Source organism: Heteronotia binoei, chromosome 4, assembly GCF_032191835.1.
Source record: "Heteronotia binoei isolate CCM8104 ecotype False Entrance Well chromosome 4, APGP_CSIRO_Hbin_v1, whole genome shotgun sequence".
Lineage (NCBI taxonomy): Eukaryota > Metazoa > Chordata > Lepidosauria > Squamata > Gekkonidae > Heteronotia > Heteronotia binoei.
This window is the reverse complement of record NC_083226.1, coordinates 170885198-170897318: the sequence shown is the minus strand read 5'-3', so window position 1 is coordinate 170897318 and position 12121 is coordinate 170885198. Positions and strand designations below refer to the sequence as shown.

At 46.9% G+C, this 12121-nt stretch overlaps 1 protein-coding gene across 1 annotated transcript in view; it reads left to right on the top strand.

Annotated features, from left to right (window-relative positions):
* Positions 1-12121, top strand: part of ARK2N (arkadia (RNF111) N-terminal like PKA signaling regulator 2N) — a 196356-nt gene that overhangs the window by 47101 nt on the left and 137134 nt on the right. Inside the window, exon 2 of the mRNA XM_060236212.1 lies at positions 3362-3460. The gene's annotated coding sequence lies outside the window, so the exon portion shown is untranslated. The remainder of the gene's footprint in view (positions 1-3361; positions 3461-12121) is intronic.

Genomic DNA, 12121 nt, shown 5'->3' with positions numbered 1-12121 from the left:
CAGTTTGGTGTAGTGGTTCAGTGTGCGGACTCTTATCTGGGAGAACCGGGTTTGATTCCCCACTCCTCCACTTGCTCCTGCTAGCATGGGCTTGGGTCAGCCATAGCCCTGGCAGAGGTTGTCCTTGAAAGGGCGGCTGCTGTGAGAGCCCTCTCCAGCCCCACCCACCTCACAGGGTGTCTGTTGTGGGGGAGGAAGGGAAAGGAGATTGTGAGCCGCTCTGAGACTCTTCGGAGTGGAGGGCGGGATATAAATCCAATATCTTCTATCTTCTTCTTCTTCTAACAATAAAACAATAAAAACAATCACAAGTCCATTAAAAGTTAAAACAGGTTACAATTTAAAATTATTAGTGCAGTTTTAAAACAACCGTTTGTTGCTAACATCGTGTGATTCTTCAGCGATGTTTGGCATCTACGCATTTTGGTCGAAGGCCATTCGAAATAGTGCTGTTTTGCAGGCCTAGCGGAACTGGGCAAGGTCCCGCAAGGCTCTAACATCGTCTGGGAGTTGGTTCCACCAGTGGGGGGGCCGCAATAGAGAAGGCTCTTTCTCTAGCAGCCTTCAATTTCGCCTCCCTCGGCCCGGGGCTTACTAATAGGTTGTGCAATCCTGATCTAAGTACCCTCCGGGGAATATATGGGGAGAGACGGTCCCTAAGGTAGGCAGGTCCTCGGCCATATAGGGCTTTAAAGGTGATAACCGGCACCTTGTAGCGAATCCGGAACATTATCGGAAGCCAGAGCAGTCTCCGCAGTCCCTGCTGTATATGGTCCCGGCTAGGGAGACCCAATAACAGCCTGGCCGCTGCATTCTGCACCAGCTGCAGTTTCCGAATTCGAGACATGGACAGCCCCATGTAGAAGATTAAGGACCTTCAGGTTTCATTGTTTCCACAGCATGTTGGAGAGGCTACACATTTTTCAGTTTGAGATGTAGAATATAAGCTTGTATTTAACAAAGCAAGTTTTGTTTATCCAGTTTTTACAGGAGAATCAAAGCCGTCAGTCTGTATGCCTGGAAAAGTGTCTCAAAAATTGCACGTTCCTTCCCACCCATTCTCCCAGTTTGCTAAAAAGACAGAATACAAGCAGTTGGAAGTTAAAATGTCCTACATTCCTTCACCAAAGTCCATAGTTCTTCCCTGAGTATATGGATTATGAATGCAGAACATACATGCATGCCGTAGTTTATTTTTTTCATTCTTAGTGGCCGTGATGCAAAGAGATGTGGTTTGCAAAGGATTCTTCAGTACAACAAAGTTAAGAACCACTGTAGTAAGAGCAAAACGGATATGCCCTTGTGAGAAAAATCACGCGTCTTTTGCTGTGCAAGCCCGTGACTGGGTGAAGGAGCCAGTGCTGTGCAGGGGAGGAACAGTGGCTCAGTGGTAGAACATCTTCATGTTAAGTAGAAGGTCCTAGGTTCAATCCCCGGCATCTCCAACTAAAAAGGGTCCAGGCAAGGAGGCGTGAAAAACCTCAGTTTGAGACCCTGGAAAGCCGCTGCCAGGCTGAGTAGATAATCTGAATAGACAGTCTGAGTAGACAATACTGACTTTGATTGACCGAGGGTTTGATTCAGTATAAGGCAGCTTCATATGTTCATTCTTACCAGTGAGAAGGGCCATTTTACTCAATGGAGTGGACCCACATAAGACTTAAGTTGATATTTGCTGTAAATAGCGTCACTTGGATGATAGGGCAACAGAGAAATCATTAAGATTCTGTTGCTGTCTCTTTTTCCCCCAAGAGCAAAACAACATGACCAGGGTTTAAAAAAAAAAAAATCAGTGCCTTTCCTGAATTTTCATGGTGCAGATTTCTGTAGATTCCCTACGTATATAACATGATCTTAATCCAGTAGGGAGGCTGACAAAGGGATTATTCATGAGATGAATTGATGTCAGTGTTGAGTTCCTTGCAAGCTGTGCAAAGAAAACTGTGTCTGTACATCTATATATTGGGTTAGATCCAGCCATCTTTTCACTGGTGAAAAAGGGAGATGGGGGAAGAAGAAGACTGCAGATTTATACCCCACTCTTCTCTCTGAATCAGAGACTTGGAGCGACTTACAATCTCCTATATTTTCTCCTCCCACAGCAGACACCATGTGAGGTAGGTGGGGCTGAGAGGGCTCTCACAGCAGCTGCCCTTTCAAGGACAACGCCTGCGATAGCTATGGCTGACCCAAGGCCACTCCAGCAGCTGCAAATGGAGGAGTGGGGACTCAAACCCGGTTCTCCCAGATAAGAGTCCACACATTTAATTACTGCATCAAACTGGCTCCCTTTGATGACCCCAAACTGCAGTTGGGGAAAATGGGACCTGCATTGAAAGATGCTATGCGGGACAAGGGCAGTAGTAAAGATGGGAATTGGAGAAGATTGAGCCCAAATACCTGGCTGGATCCATCCCATTGGCTGGTAGATAACTCACTGAAAATGTCAAGACAGTGTGTGATCGCAATAAAAAAGGCCAACGCCATGCTGGGAATTATTAGGAAGGGAATTGAAAACAAATCAGCCAGTATCATAATGCCCCTGTATAAATCGATGGTGCGGTCTCATTTGGAGTACTGTGTGCAGTTCTGGTCGCCGCACCTCAAAAAGGATATTGTAGCATTGGAAAAAGTGCAGAAAAGGGCAACTAGAATGATTAAAGGTTTGGAACACTTTTCCTATGAAGAAAGGTTGAAACGCTTGGGGCTCTTTAGCTTGGAGAAACGTCGACTGCGGGGTGACATGATAGAGGTTTACAAGATTATGCATGGGATGGAGACAGTAGAGAAAGAAGTCCTTTTCTCCCTTTCTCACAATACAAGAACTCGTGGGCATTCAATGAAATTGCTGAGCTGTCAGGTTAAAACGGATAAAAGGAAGTCCTTCTTCACCCAAAGGGTGATTAACATGTGGAATTCACTGCCACAGGAGGTGGTGGCGGCTACAAGCATAGCCAGCTTCAGGAGAGGATTGGATAAAAATATGGAGCAGAGGTCCATCAGTGACTATTAGCCACAGTGTATGTGTGTGTGTGTGTTTTGGCCACTGTGTGATACAGAGTGTTGGACTGGATGGGCCATTGACCTGATCCAACATGGCTTCTTTTATGTGACACAGAGTGTTGGACTGGAGGGGCCACTGGCCTGATCCAATATGGCTTCTCTTATGTTCTTATGGTACATCATAATGAAAGCCTATGGGTGGTGTGTCATTGGTTATGCATTGGAGCATCATCTGGAAAGTGGGTAAAGCTTATAAAGATAGGCCAACCCAGAATTTCCTGCCCCCATTCTGTCTTTTAAAAAAGACCATCCATATCTGAACGTATGACATTTTCTTTGGCTTTTTTTTTTTCAATAGTGAATTTAACAATGGAGCGACACAGTCAGAACGGCAAGCTCGGATGCTCGAGCCGTCTGTCCGCAGAACAGGTACAGCAGTGACAGCCCTAGTTGAAGGGTGAGTTCATACGGTCGGCCGTTTAGCGATTGCATTGTTTTTCTCTGCGAATTGCCTTTTCACCACGCTAGATAGTTACCCTGCAATGTGAACTGAACTTTCAAATTAGCATCCAAACTTCCGCTGCTGAGCATGTTTTATTGAAGATCGATGGGCAGCCGTGTCGGTCTGAAGCAATAGAACAAAGTTGGGAGTCCGGTAACATCTTTAGGACCGACAAAGTTTTATCGAGAATGTAAGCTTTCCTGTGCTAAAAGCACTTTTGTCTGATGAAGTGTGGCTTTAGCACACAAAAGCTTACATTCGCGATAAAATTTTGTCGGTCTTAAAAGTGCTACCGGACTCCCAACTTCGTTCCATGTTTTATTGAAGTTAATAGTCAGTGGAGAAGTTTGGGTGGCCGCTGCTGTCCAACTTTAAATACCATTTATTTAACGTTCATAGACAGCATGGGACGGACTCAGTTGCAGCCTAAACCAGGGGTGTTGAACATGCAGTTCGGGGACCGAATCAGGCCCTCGGAGGGCTCCTATCAGGTCCCCGAGCAACTGGCTGTCATCTGTTCCTTCTTCTTCTCTCTTGTTTCCTTCGGCATCACAGGCTTGTTCAATCGCACAGGAGCTACAGGGCAAAACCTCTATGTTCTCCATTGGCTGAGGCTCCTGTCTTGGGGAGAAAGGGGGGAGGAATAGCTTGCTTTTCCAGGCTTGCTCAATCGCACAGGAGCTACAGAGCAAAACCTCTTATGTTCTCCATTGGCTGAGGCTCCTCTCTTGGGGAGAAAGGGGGGAGGAATAGCTTGCTTTGCCAGGCTTGCTCAATCGCACAGGAGCTACAGAGCAAAACCTCTATGTTCTCCATTGGCTGAGGCTCCTGTCTTGGGGAGAAAGGGGGAGGAATAGCTTGCTTTGCCAGGCTTGCTCAATCGCACAGGAGCTGCAGAGCAAAACCTCTATGTTCTCCATTGGCTGAGGCTCCTCTCTTGGGGAGAAAGGGGGGAGGAATAGCTTGCTTTGCCAGGCTCTCTCGATTGCACAGCAGAGCTACTGAGCTAAGCATCTCTTCCTCTGTTGGCTGAGGCTGCCCCTCCAGTCCCTTGGGGAAGGAAGGAAAGAACCAGAGCTTCCTTTGCCCAGTTTCCTGGATCCCATGGGAGAAATACAAAGAAAGCATCCTTAAGACCAATGAATGCTAACATTTTAAGCATGCTTTAAGTTTTTAAAAATATATATATTTGTGTTTGTCTGTGTTCTTTATAAAATTTTTATCTCTGCTACCTGATCTTAAATAGGAACACACATGGTGTGGCCCTACATGGCTCGACCCAACCTGACATGGTCTGGTCCAACAATGTCTCATTTATGTCAGATCCGGCCCTCATAACAAAGGAGTTCGACACCCCTGGCCTAAACTCTTGTGTAACAGCTGGCCAGACATTACACTGAACTTCTGGACCCAGAATTTGAGATATTTTCACTTAAAGGCATGGCAGGAACTGATTTTGCCCTGGGCATATCTCTTAAACCTGGAATCAGTGTCATAAGCATCATTCCATCATAACCGTATTATACTTCACCATTCCAGCGACTAGAATGATTAAAGGGTTGGAACGCTTTCCCTATGAAGAAAGGTTAAAACGCTTGGGGCTCTTTGGCTCGGAGAAACATCGACTGCGGGGTGACATGATAGAGGTTTACAAGATTGTGCACGGGATGGGGAAGGTAGAGAAAGAAGTGCTTTTCTTCCTTTCTCACAATACGAGAACTCGCGGGCACTCGATGAAATTGCTGAGCAGTCGGGTTAGAACGGATAAAAGGAAGTCCTTCTTCACCCAAAGGGTGATTAACACGTGGAATTCACTGCCACAGGAGGTGGTGGCGGCTACAAGCATAGCCAGCTTCAAGAGAGGATTGGATAAGCATATGGAGCAGAAGTCCATCAGTGGCTTTTAGCCATAGGTTATTGCTGGAACTCTCTGTCTGTGGCAGTGATGCTCTGTATTCTGGGTGCTTGGCAGGAGGGAGGCACAGTGGGAGGGCTTCTAGTGTCCACTGATGGACCTCCTGATGATACTTGGTTTTTTTGGCCACTCTGTGACACAGAGTGTTGGACTGGATGGGTTCTGATGTTCATGCACTTCGTGGTTATTTGCTTGGGCGAAAACTGTGCCCCTTTGCAGTAACATGATTCAGAGGGGGTTGATGAAATCTGTGTAGAATCTGCAGCGGAATCCTACGCCCTCTTTTGACAGTTTGACAAAAGCTAAGTGATCCGGCGGTGGTGGAACGCATAGTGAGGGCAACGCGTATCGAAGAGGAAAGTCCTTGGAAGCCGAAGATTAATTCTGCTTTATAAAGATGCGAGAGGATTGCAGAGGCTGTGCTAAGGGCTCAGCGAACGGCGTCTTGAAGTAACTGTGAACGCAGATTGGTGCGTGTGGAAATAAATTTGTTCTTGATTACAGTTAAACACACAAAGTTGCCTTCTACTGAATCATACCCTTGGTTCATTAAAGTCAGTATTGTTTACCCAGGCTGGCAGCGGCTCTCCATGGTCTCAGGCAGAGGTCTTTCCCATCACCTCCTGCCAGACCTTTTAACTGGGAATGCTGAGGATTGCACCCGGGACCTTCTGCATGCCAAGCAGATGCTCTACGGGGGTGCCAAACATGCGGCCTGAGGGCCGCATCTGGCCCCTGGAAGGCTCCTATCAGGCCCCCGAGCAATAATAATAATAATAACTTTTTATTTATATCCCGCCCTCCCCGCAAGCAGGCTCAGGGCGGCTCACAACATGTAAATACAATCTACAATAAAACCATGTGCAATAATCAATTATAAATTCCAGTTTTAAATTCATATACAATTCCAGTTATAAAATCAACCTTAAAATCATTAAATTACATTAGACATTAAGATTATGGTGCTGTAGTTAAGATCTTTCATAAAATCCAGTGATTAAAACATAAAACATAGAACATATCCAGCAGGGCTTTCTTGGCTCGGTATTAAGTGAAGGCTGTTTTAAAGAGGTGGGTCTTACAAGCCCTGCGGAATTGATCTAAGCATCGCAGGGCCCGTACCTCCTCCGGGAGTTGGTTCCACAGTAGGGGGGGCCGCTATAGAGAAGGCCCGATCCCGGGTGGACTTCAATCTGGCCTCCCTTGGCCCAGGGATATTCAGCTGGTTCTTTCCAGCTGACCTCAGCGCTCTCTGGGGTTCATACGGGGCGAGACGGTCCCTCAAGTAGACAGGTCCTCGGCCATATAGGGCTTTAAAGGTAATAACCAGCACCCTGTAACGAACTTGGTACGCCACCGGCAGCCAGTGCAGTCCGCGCAGCCCCGGCTGTATGTGCTCCCATCTTGGGAGCCCCAACAGCAGCCTAGCCGCCGTGTTCTGCACCAGCTGCAGCCGCCGAGTTCGGCACAGGGGCAGCCCCATGTAGAGGGCGTTACAGTAGTCCAGTCTCGAGGTGACCGTAGCATGGATCACCGTTGCTAGGTCCTGGCACCCAAGGAAGGGGGCCAACTGCTTCGCCCGTCGAAGATGAAAAAACGCGGACTTGGCAGTGGCCGCTATCTGTGCCTCCATTGACAATGAAGGCTCCAGAAGAACCCCCAAGCTCCTGACTCTGTGGGCCGCTTTCAGCGGTACACCCTCAAAAGCTGGCTGTTGTCTGCTTCCTCCTCCCTCTGTCTTACCCCCTTCTGCATCACAGCTTGCTTTGCAAGGCTTGCTCAATTGCACAGGAGCTACAGAGCAAAACCTCTATTTTCTCCATTGGCTGTGGCTCCTCAGGGAGGAAGGGGGGGGGAGGGAGAGCTTGCTTTGCCAGGCTCTCTCAATCGCACAGTAGGGCTACGGAGCCAAGCCTCTCTTCCTTCTTTTGGCTGAGGCTCTTCCCCACTCCTCATCCCCCGGGGAAGGAAAGAGCCAGAGCTTCCTTTGCCCCGTTCCCTGGATCCCGTGGGAGAAATACAAAGGAAGCACCTTTAAGACGAACGAGAGCTAATGTTTTAAGCATGCTTGAAGGTTTGTTTGTTTTTAAATCATTAATTGTGCTTGTGTCCTTTATAAAGTTTATATCTCTGCTACCTAATCTTAAATAGGAACACACACGGCCCAGTCTGATATGGCCCGGCCCAACAAGGTCTCGTTTATGTCAGATCCGACCCTCATAACCAGTGAGTTTGACACCCCTGCTCTACAACTTGTAAAGTGTTACCCAAGTTCAATCGTGAGGCTCCTTCGGTTGGTTCAAAAGAAGCTTTTAATGATGAGGCTTGACGCACCCACTAACGACATGCGTTGCAAGATGGGGTCTTGCCAGACTGAATTGATCTGGCCAACCCCAGAAGGTAGGACCAGAACCAATGGGTTGAAATTACATTGAAAGAGTTTCCAGCTCAACATCAGGAAGGACTTCCTGACTGTTAGAGCGGTTCCTCAGTGGAAGAGGCTTCCTCCTCGGGAGGTGGTGGGCTCTCCTTCCTTGGAGGTTTTTAAATAGAGGCTAGATGGCCATTTGACAGCAATGCGGATCCTGTGAATTTAGGGGGAGGTATTTGTGAGCCCCGTGGCGCAGAGTGGTAAAGCTGCAGTACTGCAGTCCTAAGCTCTGCTCACGACCTGTGTTCGATCCCGGCGGAAACTGGGTTTTCAGGTAGCCGGCTCGAGGCTTACTCTGCCTTCCATCCTTCCGAGGTCGGTAATATGAGTACCCAGCTTGCTGTGGGGGGAAGCGTAGATGACTGGGGAAGGCAATGGCAAACCCACCCCACAACAAAAAGCGTGCCGTGAAAACGTTGCGAAAGTCGGAAACGACTGTTGCTTGCACAGGGGACCTTTACCTTTTTATTTGTGAGTTTCCTGCATGGTGCAGGGGGTTGGACTAGATGACCCTGGAGGTCCCTTCCAACTCTGTGATTCTGTTCTGTGATCCTTGGCATTTATAAGTCACAGCGTAACGCTCCCCTTTTCCCCGGCCCACTAAAAGTCTTTTGAATTAAACGAAAGCTCTTTTCCTAGGCCTCAGCGTTGCTCCCAGTGAAGGTCAGATCCCAGGCACTCCAGTTCAGTTGGTTCCTATCAGCGTTCCCCAGGGAGACTAGATTAGCGGCGTCTTCCCCCCGCCGGCCTGGAACATACCACAGGACACAAAATACCAAACGGCTACCAAATCGACTGGGCTGGTATTCGTGGCTGCGCTTGCAGTATGGAGTTAGCGCATCGTATCAATGCAACAGCAGTAGCAGGATGATAATGGGACGTGAGCAAGCAAAGAAAATAATACCAGTAAAAACAACGGTCATAGCTGTTAGGGACTTGTTCCTGACGCAACTGAGTCGCTGTAACGGGTGTCGAACTCAATTGTTATGAGGGCCAGATCTAAGCTAAATTTGACCTTGCCGAGCTGGGCTGCTTTGGGCCGGGCCATGTGCGTACCTATTTAAGATCAGGTAGCAGAGAGATAAACGTTTTAAAGGATACAAACACAACTAAGGATTGATTTTTTTTTTTAAACCCTTAAAATAAAACATGCTCGAAACGTTCGCTCTCATTGGTCATAAAGGTGCTTTCTTTGTACCTCTCCCATGGGATCCGGGGAACTGGGCAAAGGAAGCTCCGGCTCTTTCCCTCCTTCCTCGGGGGACCGGGAGGGGGAAGAGCCTCAACCAATGGAGACAATCGAGGTTTTGCTCGGTAGCTCCTGTGCGATTGAGCGAGCCTTGCAACGCAAGCTGAGATGCAGAAGGAAGCAAGGGAGAGGGAGAAGGAAGCAGAGAAGAGCCAGTTGCTCTGGGGGCCTGATAGGAGTTTGACACCCTTGCATGCCGTCTTATGTCAGTGCTCTTCTTCCGGTCAATCTCGCAGGTGTAATGGGCCCAGCCAGTCTAATACTTGGAAGCGAGAAGCCTGAAAGAAGAGCCTGAATTGGCCAAACACCCTGAGAGGTGCAACTTCTTCTAATTAAGGGCTGTGCTTAGAAACCGTGCTGTTTCTGAGTGGCGATCTGCCGAAGTTTTAATGGCTAGCCGAGCTCTCTCCCTCCTCTCCCCGCTCTCTTTGCTCAGCGTTGTTGTGGCTGAGCGAATCCCTCCGCTGGCATTCGTCTGCCGTGCGTCAGCTCTGCTCGCGGTAGCAGTCAGTGAAAGACCTTCCTTTTTAAAAAGAAAAAAGAAAGGGAAGAAACAAAGCTATGGCTCTTTCTCTTGCACTTAGGAACGGAGTCTTGAAAGCCCTATGAGGTTGCCGTAAGTCAGCTGCGAACTGGCGGCGTTTTCCACCGCACCTATTTAAAAGCAGTGTCTCTGTTAAGGTATAATTGTGGTTTCACAATATACACATTCATCTTACATGCGAAACAGGCTGGCTCGGACTGCTGTAAGACGTAGGCAGCCTAAGGCGATATATCCGCGTTCCATGGTTCAACACGCCCCGAAGGCATGTTTCAGCCCCATTCAGACCACGAGAGCTTTTCTGTAAAGGTATACTTGATGAGCCCCGTGGCGCAGAGCGGTAAAGCTGCAGTACTGCAGTCCTAAGCTCTGCTCATGACCTGAGTTCGATCCCTGCGGAAGCTGGTTCAGGTAGCCGGCTCCAGGTTGACTCAGCCTTCCATCCTTCCGAGGTCGGTAAAAGGAGTCCCCAGCTTGCTGGGGGGAAAGTGTAGAGGACTGGGGAAGGCAATGGCAAACCACCCCATAAAAAGTCTGCCGTGAAAACGTTGTGAAAGCAACATCACCCAAGAGTCGGAAACAACTGGTGCTTGCACAGGGGATCTTCCCTTTAGGAGCCCCGTGGTGCAGAGTGGTAAAGCTGCAGCACTTGCGTCGGAGCTCTCTGCTCACGACCTGAGTTCGATCCCAGTGGAAGCTGGTTCAGGTAGCCGGCTCCAGGTTGACTCAGTCTTCCATCCTTCCGAGGTTGGTCAAAGGAGTCCCCAGCTTGCTGGGGGGAAAGTGTAGAAGACTGGGGAAGGCAATGGCAAACCACCCCGTAAAAAGTCTGCCGTGAAAACGTTGTGAAAGCAACGTCACCCCAGAGTCAAAAACAACTGGGGACTACCTTTACCTTTTTATACTTGATGGCCTTGAAACAGTTTCTCCCCCCCCTCCCCCCTCCCTGTTTTTTGGGTGCTGTGCATTCATCCTGATAAAAAGTTCTGGAAGCTCATATTGTGACAGTTTGGTTGGCCACAGCAGAAAGAGAGTGTAGTCCAGATGTTCCTTCCCCCCCCAAAAAAGAAGAAAAACAGATCAAAGCAACTCCTTAGTCTTATGGGATGGCAGTCTTGGTTGTTTTCCACCAAGGGGTTCTCAGAGAGCCAGTTTGGTGTAGTGGTTAAGTGTGTGGACTCTTATTTGGGAGAACCTGATTTGATTCCCCACTCCTCCACTTGCACCTGCTAGCATGGCCTTGGGTCAGCCATAGCTCTGGCAGAGGTTGTCCTTCGTGAATAAACAATTTTTTATTAGTAACATATGGTAGTAGAACTATAACTACAACTTATAAAAAGCTTAATATATATTAAGAAAAAGACCATCATTCTACCCCACATCTTACTTTCTCCCACCCCTCCCCCAATTACTTGACCCCCGCCAGTGTTATTTTCTTTAAAAAAACAGATATTAAAGGTACCCTTAACTATCAAGAAAAAAAACGAAACAAAAAAGAAACATAGGGAAGAAGAACCCCCTTCAAGAGTTATATTGTTATCTTAAAAATCTTAATCCTCAAAAATTGTCCAATGTCCTTTTATTTTCCACTCTTTCTCTACATATCTTCTGAATTTCTTCCACTCTTGGTTAAAAAGTTCTAAATCACAGTCTCTTAATTTTCTTGTTAATTTGTCCATTTCACTCCATGACATAACTTTCATAATCCAGTCCCATTTTTCTGGTATTTTTTCTTGCTTCCACAACTGCGCATACAATGTCCTAGCAGCTGAGAGCAAGTACCATATTAATGTTCTATCTTCTTTTGGAAATTTTTCCATTTGTAATCCCAGCAGAAAAGTCTCTGCCTCTTTATTGAATTCATATCCCAGGATCTTAGATATCTCTTGTTGAATCATTTGCCAAAACATTTTAGCTCTTTCACAAGTCCACCACATATGGTAGAAAGAACCTTCATGCTTTTTACATTTCCAGCACCTATCTGGCATCTTATTGTTCATCTTTGCTAATTTTTTTGGAGTCATATACCATCTATACATCATCTTAAAACAGTTCTCTTTAATACTATGACATGTTGCGAGTTTCATGGAATTTTTCCACAGATATTCCCAAGATTCCATCTTTATTTCTTTATTTACATTAATTGCCCATTTTATCATTTGAGATTTCACTACTTCATCTTCTGTAGCCCATTGTAAAAGTAATTTGTACACTTTTGAAATTAATTTCTCATTATCTCCAAGCAGAACTCTTTCCATTTCTGTTTGTTCTTTCCTTATTCCTTCAGCTTTGATATCATTCTCCATCAAACTTTTTATTTGTTGCATTTGAAACCAATCATATTTATAGTTTAGTTCTTCTGCAGTTTTCAATTCTATTTTCCCGCTTTGTATTTTTAGTAACTGGTTGTATGATAGTTGTTTTTCCTTGACTGTTTTGGCCGTTAACTTTATCACTTCAGCCGGCACTATCCATAAAGG